Source organism: Pseudophryne corroboree, chromosome 3 (genome assembly GCF_028390025.1).
Source record: "Pseudophryne corroboree isolate aPseCor3 chromosome 3, aPseCor3.hap2, whole genome shotgun sequence".
Classification (NCBI taxonomy): Eukaryota; Metazoa; Chordata; class Amphibia; order Anura; family Myobatrachidae; genus Pseudophryne; species Pseudophryne corroboree.
In genome coordinates, this window is record NC_086446.1 from 772,565,855 (window position 1) to 772,590,665 (window position 24,811).

Genomic DNA, 24,811 nt, shown 5'->3' on the forward strand with positions numbered 1-24,811 from the left:
CACTGTCCCTAGAGTAGATGAAGCACTGGACTGCTTACAAGGTAGTAAATGGTTTTCAGTATTGGATATGAGGTGTGGTTACTACCAAATCCCGATGAAAGCGGAAGATAGGGCTAAGACTGCCTTCATCTGCCCTATTGGATTTTTCGAGTTCCTCAAGATGCCTCAGGGAGTAAAAGGGGCACCTGCCACGTTTCAACGCACAATGGAACAAACGGTAGGAGACATGTGCTACCGGGAAGTACTCGTTTATTTAGACGACATTATTGTTTTCGGAAGAACACTGGATGAACATAATGCACGATTGTTGAAAGTATTAGATCGGCTTCAACAAAAGGGGTTGAAATTGTCTATTGACAAATGTAAATTTTGTCAGACTACGGTCAAATACTTAGGACATATAGTCAATCGGGAAGGGATTGCTACGGACCCTGATAAAACGTAAGCTGTAATGCGGTGGCCCAGACCGAAGAATCTGAAGGATCTACGTTCATTTCTGGGGTTCTGTGGTTACTACCGGCGGTTTGTACCACAGTACTCCCGGATAGTTAGGCCCCTTACGGAATTGACTAAAGGTTATCCCCCGAGCCGAGGTAGTAGTCGGAACAAAAGCAATAGTACATCTAACCGTTTCTTTAAGCCTCAGGAGGAATTCGGGGATAGATGGACTGGAATATGTGAGGATGCATTTCTAAGGCTTAAATATTGTTTAACACATTCACCGGTGTTGGCTTACGCAGATCCAACCCAACCATATGAGTTACACATAGATGCATCATTTGACGGATTAGGAGGAGTATTATACCAGCGATCACAAGGAAGATTGAGACCTATTGCCTATATCAGCCGGGGATTATCAGAAAGTGAGAGAAAATATGCTGTGCACAAACTTGAGTTCCTCGCTTTGAAGTGGGCAGTAGTTGAAAAATTTCATGATTACCTGTACGGAACAAATTTTACCATCTATACAGATAATAACCCGTTGACGTATATAAATTCCACTGCCCGTCTGGACGCCACTGGACATCGTTGGTTGGCCGCATTGGCCAATTACTACTTCACGTTAAAATATAGACCTGGGATAAGTAATGTTGACGCGGATGCTTTATCCAGATTACCGAATCCTACTGTTAATAGTGTCGATGATGAATGGATAGAAGTCCCAGCACCAGCTATGCAAGGACTATGTCATCAGATGATCTGTCTAAGAGGAGAACCACAAGATATTGTCATTTCCCTGGGAGCATCTGATACAGCCTTACCTTTAATGTATTGTTGGATATCCCAGGCTGAGATGGGAGGACTGGAAGTATTATCCAAAGAACAACTACGGGCTGCTCAACTACGAGATACTAATATGGCAATGGCAATAGATTGTCTAAATAACCGGCATAGGAATACTGATGGAGTAGTATTATCTAATAAAACAAAAGTGTTGTTAAGACAGCGGAAAAGATTACTCTTTAAGAAAGGGGTCCTCTACAGAAAGACAGAGGATAAGACAGGAAAAATTCGTTGTCAACTGGTATTACCTGATGAGTATATTGCCATGGTGTTACAATCACTACATGACTGCCATGGCCATTTAGGATACGAGAAGACACGACTATTGATCGCCGAAAGGATATACTGGCCCTATATGAATAGGGATATTGAAGCCTACTGTCGAGATTGTCGGAATTGTATACTGAGAAAGTCGATACCAGTGCCGTCAGCCCGATTGATTAATCTGGACAGCTCAGGACCCTTAGAGCTAGTATGTATCGATTTCTTGTCACTGGAGGATCCTACTGGGAGAGACAGTCACATATTGGTAGCTACTGACCATTTCACCCGATACGCCCAAGCGTATGTCACTGTGGATCAAAAGGCTATAACAGTAGCTAAGACACTATGGGAGAAATTTTTCGTACATTACGGACTACCGGCTCGAATACACACTGATCAAGGGAGAGAGTTCGAAAGTAAATTGATCAAAGAGCTGTGCTTATGTTGTGGAATAAGGAAATCAAGAACATCACCCTATCACCCTCAGGGAGACCCACAACCCGAACGTTTTAATCGAACTCTTCTTGACATGTTGGGGACTCTGAATCCACGTGACAAAATTCAGTGGAAGAGACACGTTTGTAGACTTGTACATGCTTATAATTGTACAGTAAATGACTCTACCGGATATTCACCTTATGTATTGATGTTTGGACGAGAAGCTAGGCTACCTATTGATATTTGTCTTGGGACTAATGTTAGTGATATTAATTCTTGTATTCCAACCCACACACAGTATGTAAAACGATTGAGGAAAGATTTAAAAGACGCCTTTGATCTTGCTCACAAAGCTTCCAAGAAAAGAGGTGAGCAAAATAAACAGAGATTTGATAATAAGGTGATTGAACAGGTATTGCTGCCTGGAGACAGAGTACTGCTTCGACGTTTAGGAGCTCCTAGACGACAAAAATTAGCGAATCGTTGGAAGGAATCACCATATACTGTCATCAAACAACTACCTGGTATCCCGGTCTATCAATTAAAACCAGAAGAGCATGATGGTCCGATTGTTACTTATCATCGAAATCACCTATTACCCGTCGGCCAAAACATTCCTTTTGAAGATAATAGGGATATGGGTCAATCAGTGGTGGTGAAAGAGAACCATATCCCTAAGAGAGTAAAGAATCCCTCCAGTTCATATGAATACAGTGAAACCATACCAATCGAGCTGAGTGAAGAGGGAGCGGGGTACTTCTATTGTGAAGAGTGTCCTAGTACTAATAGAGAAATAGAAGGAAGAGATATTAACACAGGAAAAGAAACTCAAAGAAAAGGATCCTATGACAATGAAGGACTCACTTACGAGTGGGGAAGACCTATTGACGATATCCTTGTAGAGAATAGTAATGACCTTAGTTGGAATGAAATAACCGATGGGTCCATTGTCAGTGAGGATAATTACGGAAGGGAAACCACCCCTATGCCTCAAAGAGTTCGACCACTTCGGACACATAGGCCACCTTTAATACTAACTTATGATCGTCTGGGGATTCCTAGTGAAGAACCCAGAGCTGTTCACTCAACTACAATAATGCCATGGCCATACTTCGAGAATAATAGTAACTTATGGCAGGAGAGACCATTACTAGAGAGAGACCATTACTAGAGTGGTACCCAAGAGAGTATGAAAATTATGATGGTGACAGGTAGATATAAGAGAGATCAATACCTGCCACCAGGGGGAGGAGTGTAGAGTGACCTTTATTATAAGAAACGTATATATGTATGTATATATTTATAATTGGTAAATTATAGTGTGACATGTTAATGAATATATACCTTGCTGCATTGAAAAATATATAAAGGGGAGGCTGTAAGGTGGGGTGTATTATAGATATAATATTGCCTGTGTGAGGTAACAGAGACTGGAATGGCTCGTGGGACGGTGGACAACAGGCTCGAGGAAACTCCGGGGGGGAAGAGACGGTTACTAAGGAGGCTGGGGACCAGTATAAAGAGGCAGAGGAGTGCGACACAAAGGAAACGGTTGCAGCTACGAGCAGGAGGATGGATGGTGGAGCCGCTATTTGCAGTTCTGACACGATACGCACCTGAAAGCCGGGGGAGAGTGATCTTGGATCCGACAGCAGAGAGAGTGATCCGGGAGCTGCGGGAACCGCCAGCGGAAAGAGTGACAGCCGGGCCGACAGCCTTGACTGAAGGGGGAGAGTGATCGTGGATCCGACAGCAGAGAGAGTGATCCGGGAGCCGCCAGCGGAGAGAGTGATCCGGGAGCCGCCAGCGGAGAGAGTGACAGCCGGGCCGACAGCCGTTTCTACGGAAACTGAAGGGCTGTGATCGGGTCAGTGTGAGGTACAGTAAACAGCCGGCAAAGGGGGCGGACATATCTAATGCCGTCAAGCATAAGAGGCGGCCAGTTACATGACGAGTACCCTGGTGGGAGGATCTACTTCAGAGACTGCCTACGAAGGTGTCTCCTCCCCCGGCCAATAAAATTAATTATTATCATAATAGCAATACAATAGGAAGCGGACAAGTATACTTCTCCATCGATGATCATCATAAACAATCATAATAGCTGTATTACCAGCCTCGCTAGTAAGTGAAACCCTATCTACTACATATTCCCGAACACTGGTAACTTAAACTCATACCCATCCCCTGCATAGACTGATCCTGCGGTATACTGCCCTAGGGTAAAAGATTACACCTAGATTGTGGAGATTGCTGTAATATACATAATCTAAATGAGAAATTTCATAAATGGTTCCAGGAAATAAACTAACTATACTTACCTTATAAGTTGCATGGACATCTGAAGAAAGTATAGCTACACTAAAAGAAAGAAGAACAGAGTATTAACATAAGGATAGGACGTTACATCTTTAGTATCTAAACGCTAGAGATATTGCAAAGAATAAACTACCGCATTGCTAAATGAAAATATATTAAATAATATACTACAGTAAAGGAGACACAAAATCCCACTAATGATTGGCAGCTGTTAAAGACAATTAGATATTGTCAGTAAGCCGACTTATCGGAATAGACTGAGATTCACTGTATTGGCGTTATTGGAACACAACTAGTTAATTAGCTGCGACAGTGGATTGATTATTGATACGAGCCTACTTCGGAAATCAACCAGTCGTTACCACAAAGGAAATTAATTGACTTCTCTAGTTGGAGATTATAACTCATCAATTAAATTCAGTGCACTGACAGCATATATTTGCAAATATATATCTCTCGGAGGTGAGGGACTATAGTGGGGAAAGTATAGTATGTGATTGTTAAGATTGTACACGTTGCATTATTGTTATATATATACTTATAGTTAAAGCTGGACAACATGTAATATTTTGCAATAATATATAATATTATTATTGTTCAAAGTAAACTTCATGATATTTACAAATCTAATGTGGTCAATTCATTACTGAGCTAAGTATCCGGTTAGAGTAACGAAGGTGCAGAGATCCAGTACTTCAAGTAAGTGAATTGAACGTTATGTTAAATTGTATATAATATTGAAAACACCCAGACTACATTTGAAAGACTCATTATACCAAATAATATAGGGGTTTCTCAGATTTTCCCCCTTCTGCCAATATTAGTGAGCAGATTAAAGGTCTGAGTGGAGGCACTAGATTTGAAGGACAAATACTTGAAATAAAATAAGGCCTACATACTCAGATATCAGAGTGCAGGGAAGTGATACAGGGATGGGGCAGGAGATACCTGCGGGGCAGTGTGTGTGTTATACTCAGATATCAGAGTGCAGGGAAGTGATACAGGGATGGGGCAGGAGATACCTGCGGGGCAGTGTGTGTGTTATACTCAGATATCAGAGTGCAGGGAAGTGATACAGGGATGGGGCAGGAGATACCTGTGGGGCAGTGTGTGTGTGTTATACTCAGATATCAGAGTGCAGGGAAGTGATACAGGGATGGGGCAGGAGATACCTGCGGGGCAGTGTGTGTGTTATACTCAGATATCAGAGTGCAGGGAAGTGATACAGGGATGGGGCAGGAGATACCTGCGGGGCAGCGTGTGTGTTATACTCAGATATCAGAGTGCGGGGAAGTGATACAGGGATGGGGCAGTGTGTGTGCGGGGCAGTGTGTGTGTTATACTCAGATATCAGAGTGCAGGGAAGTGATACAGGGATGGGACAGGAGATACCTGCGGGGCAGTGTGAGTGTATTATACTCAGATATCAGAGTGCAGGGAAGTGATACAGGGATGGGGCAGGAGATACCTGCGGGGCAGTGTGAGTGTATTATACTCAGATATCAGAGTGCAGGGAAGTGATACAGGGATGGGGCAGGAGATACCTGCGGGGCAGTGTGTGTGTTATACTCAGATATCAGAGTGCAGGGAAGTGATACAGGGATGGGGCAGGAGATACCAGCGGGGCAGTGTGTGTGTTATACTCAGATATCAGAGTGCAGGGAAGTGATACAGGGATGGGGCAGGAGATACCTGCGGGCAGTGTGTGTGTTATACTCAGATATCAGAGTGCAGGGAAGTGATACAGGGATGGGGCAGGAGTCACCTGCGGGGCAGTGTGTGTGTTATACTCAGATATCAGAGTGCAGGGAAGTGATACAGGGATGGGGCAGGAGATACCTGTGGGGCAGTGTGTGTGTGTTATACTCAGATATCAGAGTGCAGGGAAGTGATACAGGGATGGGGCAGGAGAAACCTGCGGGGCAGTGTGTGTGTTATACTCAGATATCAGAGTGCAGGGAAGTGATACAGGGATGGGGCAGGAGATACCTGCGGGGCAGTGTGTGTGTTATACTCAGATATCAGAGTGCAGGGAAGTGATACAGGGATGGGGCAGGAGACACCTGCGGGGCAGTGTGTGTGTGTTATACTCAGATATCAGAGTGCGGGGAAGTGATACAGGGATGGGGCAGGAGAAACCTGCGGAGCAGTGTGTGTGTTATACTCAGATATCAGAGTGCGGGGAAGTGATACAGGGATGGGGCAGGAGATACCTGCGGGGCAGTGTGTGTGTTATACTCAGATATCAGAGTGCAGGGAAGTGATACAGGGATGGGGCAGGAGATACCTGCGGGGCAGTGTGAGTGTATTATACTCAGATATCAGAGTGCAGGGAAGTGATACAGGGATGGGGCAGGAGATACCTGCGGGGCAGTGTGTGTGTTATACTCAGATATCAGAGTGCAGGGAAGTGATACAGGGATGGGGCAGGAGATACCTGCGGGGCAGTGTGTGTGTGTTATACTCAGATATCAGAGTGCAGGGAAATGATGCAGGGATGGGGCAGGAGATACCTGCGGGGCAGTGTGTGTGTGTGTTATACTCAGATATCAGAGTGCAGGGAAGTGATACAGGGATGGGGCAGGAGATACCTGCGGGGCAGTGTGTGTGTGTGTTATACTCACATATCAGAGTGCAGGGAAGTGATACAGGGATGGGGCAGGAGATACCTGCGGGGCAGTGTGTGTGTTATACTCAGATATCAGAGTGCAGGAAGTGATACAGGGATGGGGCAGGAGACACCTGCGGGGCAGTGTGTGTGTTATACTCAGATATCAGAGTGCAGGAAGTGATACAGGGATGGGGCAGGAGATACCTGCGGGGCAGTGTGTGTGTTGTTATACTCGGATATCAGAGTGCGGGGAAGTGATACAGGGATGGGGCAGGAGATACCTGCGGGGCAGTGTGTGTGTGTTATACTCAGATATCAGAGTGCAGGAAGTGATACAGGGATGGGGCAGGAGACACCTGCGGGGCAGTGTGTGTGTGTTATACTCAGATATCAGAGTGCAGGAAGTGATACAGGGATGGGGCAGGAGATACCTGCGGAGCAGTGTGTGTGTGTTATACTCAGATATCAGAGTGCAGGAAGTGATACAGGGATGGGGCAGGAGATACCTGCGGGGCAGTGTGTGTGTTATACTCAGATATCAGAGTGCAGGGAAGTGATACAGGGATGGGGCAGGAGATACCTGCGGGGCAGTGTGTGTGTTATACTCAGATATCAGAGTGCAGGGAAGTGATACAGGGATGGGGCAGGAGATACCTGCGGGGCAGTGTGTGTGTTATACTCAGATATCAGAGTACGGGGAAGTGATACAGGGATGGGGCAGGAGATACCTGCGGGGCAGTGTGTGTGTTATACTCAGATATCAGAGTGCGGGGAAGTGATACAGGGATGGGGCAGGAGATACCTGCGGGGCAGTGTGTGTGTGTTATACTCAGATATCAGAGTGCAGGGAAGTGATACAGGGATGGGGCAGGAGATACCTGCGGGGCAGTGTGTGTGTTATACTCAGATATCAGAGTGCAGGGAAGTGATACAGGGATGGGGCAGGAGATACCTGCGGGGCAGTGTGTGTGTTATACTCAGATATCAGAGTGCAGGGAAGTGATACAGGGATGGGGCAGGAGATACCTGCGGGGCAGTGTGTGTGTGTTATACTCAGATATCAGAGTGCGGGGAAGTGATACAGGGATGGGGCAGGAGACACCTGTGGGGCAGTGTGTGTGTGTTATACTCAGATATCAGAGTGCGGGGAAGTGATACAGGGATGGGGCAGGAGATACCTGCGGGGCAGTGTGTGTGTTATACTCAGATATCAGAGTGCAGGGAAGTGATACAGGGATGGGGCAGGAGATACCTGCGGGGCAGTGTGTGTGTTATACTCAGATATCAGAGTGCGGGGAAGTGATACAGGGATGGGGCAGGAGATACCTGCGGGGCAGTGTGTGTGTTATACTCAGATATCAGAGTGCAGGGAAGTGATACAGGGATGGGGCAGGAGATACCTGCGGGGCAGTGTGTGTGTTATACTCAGATATCAGAGTGCAGGAAGTGATACAGGGATGGGGCAGGAGATACCTGCGGGGCAGTGTGTGTGTTATACTCAGATATCAGAGTGCAGGAAGTGATACAGGGATGGGGCAGGAGACACCTGCGGGGCAGTGTGTGTGTTATACTCAGATATCAGAGTGCAGGAAGTGATACAGGGATGGGGCAGGAGATACCTGCGGGGCAGTGTGTGTGTTGTTATACTCAGATATCAGAGTGCGGGGAAGTGATACAGGGATGGGGCAGGAGATACCTGCGGGGCAGTGTGTGTGTGTTATACTCAGATATCAGAGTGCGGGGAAGTGATACAGGGATGGGGCAGGAGACACCTGCGGGGCAGTGTGTGTGTGTTATACTCAGATATCAGAGTGCAGGAAGTGATACAGGGATGGGGCAGGAGATACCTGCGGGGCAGTGTGTGTGTTATACTCAGATATCAGAGTGCGGGGAAGTGATACAGGGATGGGGCAGGAGACACCTGCGGGGCAGTGTGTGTGTTATGCTCAGATATCAGAGTGCGGGGAAGTGACACAGGGATGGGGCAGGAGATACCTGCGGGGCAGTGTGTGTGTGTTATACTCAGATATCAGAGTGCGGGGAAGTGACACAGGGATGGGGCAGGAGATACCTGCGGGGCAGTGTGTGTGTTATACTCAGATATCAGAGTGCGGGGAAGTGATACAGGGATGGGGCAGGAGATACCTGCGGGGCAGTGTGTGTGTTATACTCAGATATCAGAGTGCGGGGAAGTGATACAGGGATGGGGCAGGAGATACCTGCGGGGCAGTGTGTGTGTGTTATACTCAGATATCAGAGTGCAGGGAAGTGATACAGGGATGGGGCAGGAGATACCTGCGGGGCAGTGTGTGTGTTATACTCAGATATCAGAGTGCGGGGAAGTGATACAGGGATGGGGCAGGAGATACCTGCGGGGCAGTGTGTGTGTGTTATACTCAGATATCAGAGTGCAGGGAAGTGATACAGGGATGGGGCAGGAGATACCTGCGGGGCAGTGTGTGTGTTATACTCAGATATCAGAGTGCAGGGAAGTGATACAGGGATGGGGCAGGAGATACCTGCGGGGCAGTGTGTGTGTTATACTCAGATATCAGAGTGCAGGGAAGTGATACAGGGATGGGGCAGGAGATACCTGCGGGGCAGTGTGTGTGTTATACTAAGATATCAGAGTGCAGGGAAGTGATACAGGGATGGGGCAGGAGATACCTGCGGGGCAGTGTGTGTGTGTTATACTCAGATATCAGAGTGCGGGGAAGTGATACAGGGATGGGGCAGGAGACACCTGTGGGGCAGTGTGTGTGTGTTATACTCAGATATCAGAGTGCGGGGAAGTGATACAGGGATGGGGCAGGAGATACCTGCGGGGCAGTGTGTGTGTTATACTCAGATATCAGAGTGCAGGGAAGTGATACAGGGATGGGGCAGGAGATACCTGCGGGGCAGTGTGTGTGTTATACTCAGATATCAGAGTGCGGGGAAGTGATACAGGGATGGGGCAGGAGATACCTGCGGGGCAGTGTGTGTGTTATACTCAGATATCAGAGTGCAGGGAAGTGATACAGGGATGGGGCAGGAGATACCTGCGGGGCAGTGTGTGTGTTATACTCAGATATCAGAGTGCAGGGAAGTGATACAGGGATGGGGCAGGAGATACCTGCGGGGCAGTGTGTGTGTGTGTTATACTCAGATATCAGAGTGCAGGGAAGTGATACAGGGATGGGGCAGGAGATACCTGCGGGGCAGTGTGTGTGTTATACTCAGATATCAGAGTGCAGGGAAGTGATACAGGGATGGGGCAGGAGATACCTGCGGGGCAGTGTGTGTGTTATACTCAGATATCAGAGTGCAGGGAAGTGATACAGGGTTGGGGCAGGAGATACCTGCGGGGCAGTGTGTGTGTTATACTCAGATATCAGAGTGCAGGGAAGTGATACAGGGTTGGGGCAGGAGATACCTGCGGGGCAGTGTGTGTGTTATACTCAGATATCAGAGTGCGGGGAAGTGATACAGGGATGGGGCAGGAGATACCTGCGGGGCAGTGTGTGTGTGTGTTATACTCAGATATCAGAGTGCAGGGAAGTGATACAGGGATGGGGCAGGATATACCTGCGGGGCAGTGTGTGTGTTATACTCAGATATCAGAGTGCAGGGAAGTGATACAGGGATGGGGCAGGAGATACCTGCGGGGCAGTGTGTGTGTTATACTCAGATATCAGAGTGCAGGGAAGTGATACAGGGATGGGGCAGGAGATACCTGCGGGGCAGTGTGTGTGTTATACTCAGATATCAGAGTGCAGGGAAGTGATACAGGGATGGGGCAGGAGATACCTGCGGGGCAGTGTGTGTGTGTGTTATACTCAGATATCAGAGTGCAGGGAAGTGATACAGGGATGGGGCAGGAGACACCTGCGGGGCAGTGTGTGTGTGTTATACTCAGATATCAGAGTGCGGGGAAGTGATACAGGGATGGGGCAGGAGATACCTGCGGGGCAGTGTTTGTGTTATACTCAGATATCAGAGTGCGGGGAAGTGATACAGGGATGGGGCAGGAGATACCTGCGGGGCAGTGTGTGTGTTATACTCAGATATCAGAGTGCGGGAAGTGATACAGGGATGGGGCAGGAGATACCTGCAGGGCAGTGTGTGTGTTATACTCAGATATCAGAGCGCAGGGAAGTGATACAGGGATGGGGCAGGAGGTACCTGCGGGGCAGTGTGTGTGTGTTATACTCAGATATCAGAGTGCGGGGAAGTGATACAGGGATGGGGCAGGAGGTACCTGCGGGGCAGTGTGTGTGTGTTATACTCAGATATCAGAGTGCGGGGAAGTGATACATGAATGGGGCAGGAGGTACCTGCGGGGCAGTGTGTGTGTGTTATACTCAGATATCAGAGTGCAGGGAAGTGATACAGGGATGGGGCAGGAGGTACCTGCGGGGCAGTGTGTGTGTGTTATACTCAGATATCAGAGTGCAGGGAAGTGATACAGGGATGGGGCAGGAGATACCTGCGGGGAAGTGTGTGTGTTATACTCAGATATCAGAGTGCGGGGAAGTGCTACAGGGATGGGGCAGGAGATACCTGCGGGGAAGTGTGTGTGTTATACTCAGATATCAGAGTGCAGGGAAGTGATACAGGGATGGGGCAGGAGGTACCTGCGAGGCAGTGTGTGTGTTATACTCAGATATCAGAGTGCGGGAAGTGATACAGGGATGGGGCAGGAGATACCTGCGGGGCAGTGTGTGTGTGTGTTATACTCAGATATCAGAGTGCGGGGAAGTGATACAGGGATGGGGCAGGAGATACCTGCGGGGCAGTGTGTGTGTTATACTCAGATATCAGAGTGCGGGAAGTGATACAGGGATGGGGCAGGAGATACCTGCGGGGCAGTGTGTGTGTTATACTCAGATATCAGAGTGCGGGGAAGTGATACAGGGATGGGGCAGGAGATACCTGCGGGGCAGTCTGTGTGTGTTATACTCAGATATCAGAGTGCAGGGAAGTGATACAGGGATGGGGCAGGAGATACCTGCGGGGCAGTGTGTGTGTTATACTCAGATATCAGAGTGCGGGGAAGTGACACAGGGATGGGGCAGGAGATACCTGCGGAGCAGTGTGTGTGTGTTATACTCAGATATCAGAGTGCAGGGAAGTGACACAGGGATGGGGCAGGAGATACCTGCGGGAGAGTGTGTGTGTTATACTCAGATATCAGAGTGCAGGGAAGTGATACAGGGATGGGGCAGGAGATACCTGCGGGACAGTGTGTGTGTTATACTCAGATATCAGAGTGCAGGGAAGTGATACAGGGATGGGGCAGGAGACACCTGCGGGGCAGTGTGTGTGTGTTATACTCAGATATCAGAGTGCGGGGAAGTGATACAGGGATGGGGCAGGAGATACCTGCAGGGCAGTGTGTGTGTTATACTCAGATATCAGAGCGCAGGGAAGTGATACAGGGATGGGGCAGGAGGTACCTGCGGGGCAGTGTGTGTGTGTTATACTCAGATATCAGAGTGCGGGGAAGTGATACAGGGATGGGGCAGGAGGTACCTGCGGGGCAGTGTGTGTGTGTTATACTCAGATATCAGAGTGCGGGGAAGTGATACATGAATGGGGCAGGAGGTACCTGCGGGGCAGTGTGTGTGTGTTATACTCAGATATCAGAGTGCAGGGAAGTGATACAGGGATGGGGCAGGAGGTACCTGCGGGGCAGTGTGTGTGTGTTATACTCAGATATCAGAGTGCAGGGAAGTGATACAGGGATGGGGCAGGAGATACCTGCGGGGAAGTGTGTGTGTTATACTCAGATATCAGAGTGCGGGGAAGTGCTACAGGGATGGGGCAGGAGATACCTGCGGGGAAGTGTGTGTGTTATACTCAGATATCAGAGTGCGGGAAGTGATACAGGGATGGGGCAGGAGATACCTGCGGGGCAGTGTGTGTGTGTTATACTCAGATATCAGAGTGCGGGAAGTGATACAGGGATGGGGCAGGAGATACCTGCGGGGCAGTGTGTGTGTTATACTCAGATATCAGAGTGCAGGGAAGTGATACAGGGATGGGGCAGGAGGTACCTGCGAGGCAGTGTGTGTGTTATACTCAGATATCAGAGTGCGGGAAGTGATACAGGGATGGGGCAGGAGATACCTGCGGGGCAGTGTGTGTGTGTGTGTTATACTCAGATATCAGAGTGCGGGGAAGTGATACAGGGATGGGGCAGGAGATACCTGCGGGGCAGTGTGTGTGTTATACTCAGATATCAGAGTGCGGGAAGTGATACAGGGATGGGGCAGGAGATACCTGCGGGGCAGTGTGTGTGTTATACTCAGATATCAGAGTGCGGGGAAGTGATACAGGGATGGGGCAGGAGATACCTGCGGGGCAGTCTGTGTGTGTTATACTCAGATATCAGAGTGCAGGGAAGTGATACAGGGATGGGGCAGGAGATACCTGCGGGGCAGTGTGTGTGTTATACTCAGATATCAGAGTGCGGGGAAGTGATACAGGGATGGGGCAGGAGATACCTGCGGAGCAGTGTGTGTGTGTTATACTCAGATATCAGAGTGCGGGGAAGTGATACAGGGATGGGGCAGGATATACCTGCGGGGCAGTGTGTGTGTTATACTCAGATATCAGAGTGCAGGGAAGTGACACAGGGATGGGGCAGGAGATACCTGCGGGAGAGTGTGTGTGTTATACTCAGATATCAGAGTGCAGGGAAGTGATACAGGGATGGGGCAGGAGATACCTGCGGGACAGTGTGTGTGTTATACTCAGATATCAGAGTGCAGGGAAGTGATACAGGGATGGGGCAGGAGATACCTGCGGGGCAGTGTGTGTGTTATACTCAGATATCAGAGTGCAGGGAAGTGATACAGGGATGGGGCAGGAGATACCTGCGGGGCAGTGTGTGTGTGTTATACTCAGATATCAGAGTGCGGGAAGTGATACAGGGATGGGGCAGGAGATACCTGCGGGGCAGTGTGTGTGTGTTATACTCAGATATCAGAGTGCAGGGAAGTGATACAGGGATGGGGCAGGAGATACCTGCGGGGCAGTGTGTGTGTTATACTCAGATATCAGAGTGCAGGGAAGTGATACAGGGATGGGGCAGGAGATACCTGCGGGGCAGTGTGTGTGTGTTATACTCAGAAATCAGAGTGCGGGAAGCGATACAGGGATGGGGCAGGAGATACCTGCGGGGCAGTGTGTGTGTTATACTCAGATATCAGAGTGCAGGGAAGTGATACAGGGATGGGGCAGGAGATACCTGCGGGGCAGTGTGTGTGTTATACTCAGATATCAGAGTGCGGGGAAGTGATACAGGGATGGGGCAGGAGATACCTGCGGGGCAGTGTGTGTGTGTTATACTCAGATATCAGAGTGCAGGGAAGTGATACAGGGATGGGGCAGGAGGTACCTGCGGGGCAGTGTGTGTGTTATACTCAGATATCAGAGTGCAGGGAAGTGATACAGGGATGGGGCAGGAGATACCTGCGGGGCAGTGTGTGTGTGTTATACTCAGATATCAGAGTGCAGGGAAATGATGCAGGGATGGGGCAGGAGACACCTGCGGGGCAGTGTGTGTGTGTGTTATACTCAGATATCAGAGTGCAGGGAAGTGATACAGGGATGGGGCAGGAGATACCTGCGGGGCAGTGTGTGTGTTATACTCAGATATCAGAGTGCAGGGAAGTGATACAGGGATGGGGCAGGAGATACCTGCGGGGCAGTGTGTGTGTTATACTCAGATATCAGAGTGCGGGGAAGTGATACAGGGATGGGGCAGGAGACACCTGCGGGGCAGTGTGTGTGTGTGTTATACTCAGATATCAGAGTGCGGGGAAGTGATACAGGGATGGGGCAGGAGATACCTGCGGGGCAGTGTGTGTGTGTTATACTCAGATATCAGAGTGCAGGGAAGTGATACAGGGATGGGGCAGGAGACACCTGCGGGGCAGTGTGTGTGTTATACTCAGATATCAGAGTGCAGGGAAGTGATACAGGGATGGGGCAGGAGATACCTGCGGGGCAGTGTGTGTGTGTTATACTCAGATATCAGAGTGCGGGGAAATGATGCAGGGATGGGGCAGGAGACACCTGCGGGGCAGTGTGTGTGTTATACTCAGATATCAGAGTGCGGGGAAGTGATACAGGGATGGGGCAGGAGATACCTGTGGGGCAGTGTGTGTGTTATACTCAGATATCAGAGTGCAGGGAAGTGATACAGGGATGGGGCAGGAGATACCTGTGGGGCAGTGTGTGTGTTATACTCAGATATCAGAGTGCGGGGAAGTGATACAGGGATGGGGCAGGAGATACCTGCGGGGCAGTGTGTGTGTTATACTCAGATATCAGAGTGCAGGGAAGTGATACAGGGATGGGGCAGGAGATACCTGCGGGGCAGTGTGTGTGTTATACTCAGATATCAGAGTGCGGGAAGTGATACAGGGATGGGGCAGGAGATACCTGCGGGGCAGTGTGTGTGTTATACTCAGATATCAGAGTGCGGGGAAGTGATACAGGGATGGGGCAGGAGATACCTGCGGGGCAGTGTGTGTGTTATACTCAGATATCAGAGTGCAGGGAAGTGATACAGGGATGGGTCAGGAGATACCTGCGGGGCAGTGTGTGTGTGTTATACTCAGATATCAGAGTGCAGGGAAGTGATACAGGGATGGGGCAGGAGATACCTGCGGGGCAGTGTGTGTGTGTTATACTCAGATATCAGAGTGCAGGGAAGTGATACAGGGATGGGGCAGGAGATACCTGCGGGACAGTGTGTGTGTGTTATACTCAGATATCAGAGTGCAGGGAAGTGATACAGGGATGGGGCAGGAGATACCTGCGGGGCAGTGTGTGTGTGTTATACTCAGATATCAGAGTGCGGGAAGCGATACAGGGATGGGGCAGGAGATACCTGCGGGGCAGTGTGTGTGTTATACTCAGATATCAGAGTGCGGGGAAGTGATACAGGGATGGGGCAGGAGATACCTGCGGGGCAGTGTGTGTGTGTTATACTCAGATATCAGAGTGCAGGGAAGTGATACAGGGATGGGGCAGGAGATACCTGCGGGGCAGTGTGTGTGTTATACTCAGATATCAGAGTGCAGGGAAGTGATACAGGGATGGGGCAGGAGATACCTGCGGGGCAGTGTGTGTGTTATACTCAGATATCAGAGTGCGGGAAGTGATACAGGGATGGGGCAGGAGATACCTGCGGGGCAGTGTGTGTGTTATACTCAGATATCAGAGTGCGGGGAAGTGATACAGGGATGGGGCAGGAGATACCTGCGGGGCAGTGTGTGTGTTATACTCAGATATCAGAGTGCAGGGAAGTGATACAGGGATGGGGCAGGAGATACCTGCGGGGCAGTGTGTGTGTTATACTCAGATATCAGAGTGCAGGGAAGTGATACAGGGATGGGGCAGGAGATACCTGCGGGGCAGTGTGTGTGTGTTATACTCAGATATCAGAGTGCAGGGAAGTGATACAGGGATGGGGCAGGAGATACCTGCGGGGCAGTGTGTGTGTTATACTCAGATATCAGAGTGCAGGGAAGTGATACAGGGATGGGGCAGGAGATACCTGCGGGGCAGTGTGTGTGTTATACTCAGATATCAGAGTGCAGGGAAGTGATACAGGGATGGGGCAGGAGATACCTGCGGGGCAGTGTGTGTGTTATACTCAGATATCAGAGTGCAGGGAAGTGATACAGGGATGGGGCAGGAGATACCTGCGGGGCACTGTGTGTGTGTTATACTCAGATATCAGAGTGCAGGGAAGTGATACAGGGATGGGGCAGGAGATACCTGCGGGGCAGTGTGTGTGTTATACTCAGATATCAGAGTGCAGGGAAGTGATACAGGGATGGGGCAGGAGACACCTGTGGGGCAGTGTGTGTTATACTCAGATATCAGAGTGCGGGGAAGTGATACAGGGATGGGGCAGGAGATACCTGCGGGGCAGTGTGTGTGTGTTATACTCAGATATCAGAGTGCAGGGAAGTGATACAGGGATGGGGCAGGAGATACCTGCGGGGCAGTGTGTGTTATACTCAGATATCAGAGTGCGGGGAAGTGATACAGGGATGGGGCAGGAGATACCTGCGGGGCAGTGTGTGTGTTATACTCAGATATCAGAGTGCGGGAAGTGATACAGGGATGGGGCAGGAGATACCTGCGGGGCAGTGTGTGTGTTATACTCCGATATCAGAGTGCAGGGAAGTGATACAGGGATGGGGCAGGAGACACCTGTGGGGCAGTGTGTGTGTGTTATACTCAGATATCAGAGTGCAGGGAAGTGATACAGGGATGGGGCAGGAGATACCTGCGGGGCAGTGTGTGTGTTATGCTCAGATATCAGAGTGCAGGGAAGTGATACAGGGATGGGGCAGGAGACACCTGCGGGGCAGTGTGTGTGTTATACTCAGATATCAGAGTGCAGGGAAGTGATACAGGGATGGGGCAGGAGATACCTGCGGGGCAGTGTGTGTGTTATACTCAGATATCAGAGTGCAGGGAAGTGATACAGGGATGGGGCAGGAGACACCTGCGGGGCAGTGTGTGTGTTATACTCAGATATCAGAGTGCGGGGAAGTGATACAGGGATGGGGCAGGAGATACCTGCGGGGCAGTGTGTGTGTTATACTCAGATATCAGAGTGCAGGGAAGTGATACAGGGATGGGGCAGGAGATACCTGCGGGGCAGTGTGTGTGTTATACTCAGATATCAGAGTGCGGGGAAGTGATACAGGGATGGGGCAGGAGATACCTGCGGGGCAGTGTGTGTGTTATACTCAGATATCAGAGTGCAGGGAAGTGATACAGGGATGGGGCAGGAGATACCTGCGGGGCAGTGTGTGTGTTATACTCAGATATCAGAGTGCGGGGAAGTGATACAGGGATGGGGCAGGAGATACCTGCGGGGCACTGTGTGTGTGTTATACTCAGATATCAGAGTGCAGGGAAGTGATACAGGGATGGGGCAGGAGATACCTGCGGGGCAGTGTGTGTGTTATACTCAGATATCAGAGTGCAGGGAAGTGATACAGGGATGGGGCAGGAGACACCTGTGGGGCAGTGTGTGTTATACTCAGATATCAGAGTGCGGGGAAGTGATACAGGGATGGGGCAGGAGATACCTGCGGGGCAGTGTGTGTGTGTTATACTCAGATATCAGAGTGCAGGGAAGTGATACAGGGATGGGGCAGGAGATACCTGCGGGGCAGTGTGTGTTATACTCAGATATCAGAGTGCGGGGAAGTGATACAGGGATGGGGCAGGAGATACCTGCGGGGCAGTGTGTGTGTTATACTCAGATATCAGAGTGCGGGAAGTGATACAGGGATGGGGCAGGAGATACCTGCGGGGCAGTGTGTGTGTTATACTCCGATATCAGAGTGCAGGGAAGTGATACAGGGATGGGGCAGGAGACACCTGTGGGGCAGTGTGTGTGTGTTATACTCAGATATCAGAGTGCAGGGAAGTGATACAGGGATGGGGCAGGAGATACCTGCGGGGCAGTGTGTGTGTTATGCTCAGATATCAGAGTGCAGGGAAGTGATACAGGGATGGGGCAGGAGACACCTGCGGGGCAGTGTGTGTGTTATACTCAGATATCAGAGTGCAGGGAAGTGATACAGGGATGGGGCAGGAGATACCTGCGGGGCAGTGTGTGTGTTATACTCAGATATCAGAGTGCAGGGAAGTGATACAGGGATGGGGCAGGAGACACCTGCGGGGCAGTGTGTGTGTTATACTCAGATATCAGAGTGCAGGGAAGTGATACAGGGATGGGGCAGGAGGTACCTGCGGAGCAGTGTGTGTGTTATACTCAGATATCAGAGTGCAGGGAAGTGATACAGGGATGGGGCAGGGAATAACTTTGGAGCAGTATGTGGGTGAAATGTACTAAATGGACAATGCGGTAAACTCCCATTTACCGCATTTTCCGACTGTACTATCCCTAGGCCGGCAGGACAGCGCAGCGGAGGGGGTCACCAGCTTTTGCTGGCGATACCCCATAGAAGCCTATGGGTTTCTCTTTGCAGCGCTGGTGTGAGGAATCCGAACGTGTTTGGAAATATCGGTAAAGCCCCCCCTGATATTTCCATACCTCCACTTCCACCACTGGATCAGATACTGTACACAAAGAAATGAAAACAGTGTCATACACAGTGCGAGAGACACAATAGGCGGTATTCAATTCTTTTCACCCCCTTCCACATTCGGTCTGTTTCTGCTGATGGGCGTGGTAGAATCATTTCAGCTTGCTACCGCAAGGGCGCCTAACCCTTTACGCAGCTAAACCTGATTACTGTGGGCGTGATATGTGTGATAAACGTGATCGCTTTAGAAAGAAGATTGGGCGTGATATATCATTTGAATACCACCCGAGTCACTCTTCAGACGAATAGGGAGAAGTGTATGTATAATATGTTCTATCACATGACGCAGCATATTCTTTCAGCGGCTACTGGTGCAGACCTGTCACTCAGAAGAATCACATCTGCAGTATTTTGCCTATGGTTGGACAATGCAAATGTATATGTTTTCCAGGTGTTATGACGGTGGAAAATTCCAAAATCCGAGGTCAGGAGTCTGACATGGTGAAATAGCAGAGATATTTATTGAACACAGCAAACATGAATTCAAGGTAAAGCGGAGCCTTTATAGGCTGGAGATTACATGAAACATACACAACATAGCACACAGGTAGCAGAACTGATTGCAATTACCTGGGGTACAAGACGGGGTATACTTGACTATAAGTCCAAGGTAAAAAGAATCGGTAACAGGCCACGCCTTCAGACAGCACTAACATTGTCTCAGTGGTCATTTATAACAGCTGCTGAGTCAGGTGACCATCATGCATCAATAAGATTAACCTCTCGCAGGTACAATCCATTACTCCAGACAGCAGCACCCACTGGTGAACCTCAGGACTGCACAGACCAAGAAGTACAAGACAGCGACATCACTTGGTGGGATTCCAGTGACACCAGACCAACTACAAAGACTAGAATTCTGCAATGGTCCATTTTCAATAAGGAACCAGGCCCATCATACTCTGTATTCCAATATCCCTCCAATCAGCTGCAACATACAAAATGGGTAGTCATCATGGGTTCAATTAAAAAAAAAAAAAAAACACATGGAGAAAAGCACACAGGGAAATTGCATTATGACTAGAGGTGGGCACTGGACCATTTTTGCTGGTGTTGGTTCTAATTTGTTGTCCAGGTTTTGGTTTGACTGGTTTTGTATTTTTTTTCGAAAATTGTCAAAAGAAGTGTGTGCGCTATATAAATAACTGGTAAATAATAAAATAAAAATAATAATAAATAAAAAAAGAAGCTAAAATCAAAAAATGTGGTCCTCTTTTTGTTCATACAGTATTATTAACCTCAATAACATTCATTTCCAGTCATTTCCCGGTCAATTTTGACCACCTCACCGCTCACAATATTGTTTTCATCCAGTTTAGGCCAAAGCCTGCAGAGAGCTGACTGGTTATTAAAGGGGGGTACTCAGTGCCAGATTAAGGTCCACATGGGCCTGGAGCTGAAATTTAAGAAGGGCCTATTATGTGCTGCCGCAAGGTAGGAAAGAGTAACAGACAACCTATCGGGGAGACAGGTAAAGGTAAGCATAGGGCACAGATGTATTAATCGTCGCAATGGGGAAGAAGTGGTATCAGCGCACCATATGTGCGCTGATACCACTTCTTCCCATGTATGAATGCGGCGGTGTGCAGTACATGACAGGGGCATACTAGTGACTGACAAATAATACAGAGACCAATCTAGCAACCGCCATATAATAAAGAGCATTATAGTGACCACCATATAATACAAAGAGCATAATAATGTCCGCCATTTAAAAACAGAACATCCTAGTGACCGCCATATAATACAGAAAGCTTTCTAGTGTACACCATATAATATAAAGCATCCTAGTGATTGGCGTCTTTCTTTTACAGTAATACAATAATGCACCTTCCTCTGGTGCTCACTGCACATGATGGACACAAAAGCGCATTATGTAATATATACTATTAAAAATAATGGTATCAGAATACAAATGAAGAAAAAGTCTATAGTCACTAGCTGAAACGATTTTGTGCAATTTGAGACTTTGCAAGTAGATCAATGAGTTTTCCTAACAGTGCACATTTATATAAGTGTGTAAAATGAAATTGAATAGGCTGTGAGGGCCAGATGCATCATCGCTTGGAAAGTGATTCAATGGAGAGTGAAAAAGTAGCAGCCAATCAGCTCCTAACTACCATTTTTCAAACCCAGCCTGTGACATGGCAGTAAGGAGCCGACTGGCTCTCTCCAGTTTGTCACTCTCCAAGCGATGATGAATCTAGCCCTGTGTTGTTAGATCAACAAATTGACAATGTTAACTTCTGGATTTATACACACAATGTGATATGTCGTTTGTTCAGCTGATAATCATATATCACATAGCGCATACATCCACGTCTACGGATGTCTGTGAACAAAGTTGTTCACAGACATATCACATTGGCCCTGCAGCACAGCTGATTCTAATATATCTTGCAGATATATCAGTATATCTGGCTGTGTGTATGGCTGACCCCCCAAGCAACCCGTTAAGCGGCTGCAGGAACTGCTGACAATTACATCACAACTGGACAGGTACATTTAAATGCCCACCCAGTTGTGATGTCTGACCAGACATATCAAGGGGCACATTAGTGTGTATAACATTACTAATTGGCCATTCATTCTGTGGATCCATGGGTTAGCGGACAAGTCAGCTAGGTGTGTACCTAAAAAATAGGATTTTAGTACCTACCGGTAAATCCTTTTCTCCTAGTCCGTAGAGGATGCTGGGGACTCCAAAAGGACCATGGGGTATAGACGGATCCGCAGGAGCTTGGGCACACTATAAAGACTTAAACTGGGTGTGAACCGGCTCCTCCCTCTATGCCCCTCCTCCAGACCTCAGTTAGAAAACTGTGCCCAGGAGAGATGGACATTTCGAGGAAAGAATTTATAATTTAAACACAGTGAGTGTCATACCAGCTCACACCACAAACATACCGCAAGAGAATGCCTTCAACAGAATACCAGCCCACGGTATGAAAAACAGACAGCCATATGCTGAGAGAATATGTAACACAATCTGTGTGTCAACCCAACCAATAATAAGAAACCACATACCAAGGCATGAACAACGTCAGCAATAGCCTGACAGATAAGCAATACCACAAAGTGCCAGCAAAATCAATAACTGCAGACACAGTACGCACTGGGACGGGCGCCCAGCATCCTCTACGGACTAGGAGAAAAGGATTTACCGGTAGGTACTAAAATCCTATTTTCTCTTACGTCCTAGAGGATGCTGGGGACTCCAAAAGGACCATGGGGTCTATACCAAAGCTCCAGAACGGGCGGGAGAGTGCGGACGACTCTGCAGCACCGATTGAGTAAACATGAGGACCCCATTAGCCAGGATCAAACTTGTAAAGCTTCGCAAAGGTGTTTGAAACCCGACCAAGCAGCCGCTTGGCAAAGTTAACCCGCCGAGACACCTCGGGCATCCGCCCAAGAAGAGCCCATCTTCCTAGTAGAATGGGTCTCCCCTGACTTCGGCAACGGCACTCCAACCGTAAAACTAGCACGCCGAATCGCATCACAGATCCAGCGCGTAACAGATTGCCTAGACGCAGGCGCCCCCAAGCACGCTGGGAGCATACCGGACAACAGAGCCTCTGTTTCCCCAAACTGATCCTAATTGGCGACCTAAATCTTCAAAGCCCTGACTACATCGAGAGACTTTGAATCAGCCAATGCTGAAGTTACCACAGGCATCAAAATAGGCAGTTTTTGAGAAACACTGAAAACCCTTTTCGTCAGAACTACTATTCGAGTTCTCCATTCCATCTATTTGGAAGATCAAACAGGGTCTCTTGTGAGACAAAGCCGCTACTTCCGACAACCGCCTCGCAGTCGCCCAAAGGGCAAAAGCATGACCACTCTCCAAGAGAGAAAATTTAACACAACCTTTAATAAAGGTTCCAATCAGTGAAACACAAGAAACGCAACACCACGTCAAGATCCCCCTGTGCCAGTGGGGCACAAATGGAGGTTGGAAGTACAATACTCCTTTCACGAAAGTCTGAAACCCAATACGGTGGTAAGGCTTTGCCGTTACTTATCTTCTAGCCTGAAGAAATGTGGAAATGACCTCACTGGAATACCCATTCGGATTAGAATATGGTGTTCAACCGCCACGCCGTCAAACGCAGTCGCCGTAAGTCCTGATACACGCCCGGAACTTGTTGTAACAGTTCCTCCCATAGAGGGAGAGGCCCAGGATCCTATATGAACAAATCTTAAAGAACTGGATACCAAGCCCTCCTTGGCTAGACCGGAACAATGAGGATCGCCGGTACCTCTGTCCTTCTTACGTTTTTCACCTTCAGCAGAGTGAAAGCGGAGGGAATACATAAACCGACCGAAAACATCCAAGGTGTCACGAGGTCGTCCACTACCATAGCTTGAGTGATGCTTGACCTGGAATTCTATTCCTGAGGTCTCTCGTTGAAGCGAGACGCCAACGTGCCCAATTGAGCCACTCCTCAAAGACTTGTCACTTCTGTAAAACCTCTCAATGACGAAAGTCTTTCTCCCGGATGGAGAGCGCGTCTGCAGAAGAAATCTATTTCTCCCTCTTTTACATCTGTAACGAAGACTGCTAATATAATGCTTACCAGTCATTTCACTCAGCGGAAAACTATGTCAGCTTCTGCCAATGCCGCTTTGGCCTTTGTTCCGCCCTAGTGACTTACTTACGTCACTGTTGTCAAGTCATCCGACAGAATTAACACAGGCAGATCACGTAGAATATATTCGTTGTAAACCACTCTTAATTCAAGAAAGCTTATTGCAGACAAGCTTCGCAGCTTGACCTCTTCCTCTGGAATTACTTCCCATGTAAGGACTGTTCCCCAGCCTCGGAGATCTGCATACACGGACACTAGGATCAAATCCTGGATCCCGAACCTTCATCCCTCTAGTAGGTGAGATTCGAACCGACACCACAGAAGTGATAACCTGGCCATTAGAACTACATTCCGGTGCATGTGCTGGTGAGACCCGGACCACATTCCCAACAGGTCCCAGGACAACCACTCTGGCCTTTGACCTGCTCACCGAAAAGGCCTCCTAGGCCGCACCCAACTTCTTCATCAACGGAACATATTATGGAGTGACACTACAAAAGTAATCCGACTCAGAATCCACAGACCTCTTTTCTACAGGAAACACAGAACCTCAACCGTGCAGTATCTACCCTGATACCACTTCCGACATCTGCGCCGTTGGGAACAACTGCCCTTCCCTGTGTTGAAGAACAGTCAGAGAGAAACAACGATTTTACCCCACTTGTTTCTCGCCCTCGCCCCAACCAGGCGAACATCTCAGTACAGAATAACAAAGGCTCTTACTATTGAAAGAAAACCATCATGCTATCATCCTCCAGTGAAACGGCCAAGACAATCCTGGCTATCCCCCCAGGTAATCTGAATGCGTAGAATAACGCATGTAACTTTTTTTTTTTATAACCGGGACAGGAGGACAAGGCCCTGAACCTTACGCACCCCTGGTATGGCGTCGCGTACTACATCCCCTTCCAGAGGGGAAACGGCAAGATCCATTAGAAAATCAGTGAGGGGAACCATCCGTAACTCCAGAATGGCCATTTGGATTCTATCAGTAACTCACCGGTCCTAGTCTATTCCCGGACTAACTGAAAGTAGTAACTGAGTCCTCACCGGAGCGGGATCCCGCCATATAGACTCTGCGACCTGTGGTGTATGTGGCAGCAATAGAAACGTCATCCTCTTCTGCGAACCTAACAAGGCTGTATACCTCTTACCTTTTCACCTTTCAC

General features: G+C 48.8%; 1 long non-coding RNA gene across 1 annotated transcript in view; it reads right to left on the reverse strand.

The window, feature by feature from the left end:
* The window catches only part of LOC135058253 (uncharacterized), a 59,143-nt gene extending 39,241 nt beyond the window's left edge, over window positions 1-19,902 (reverse strand). Inside the window, exons 1-2 of the long non-coding RNA XR_010244708.1 lie at window positions 19,621-19,902; window positions 4,308-4,347 (exon numbers count right to left, since the gene is read on the reverse strand). This is a non-coding gene — a long non-coding RNA (uncharacterized LOC135058253). The remainder of the gene's footprint in view (window positions 1-4,307; window positions 4,348-19,620) is intronic.
* Window positions 19,903-24,811: the final 4,909 nt, after the last annotated feature.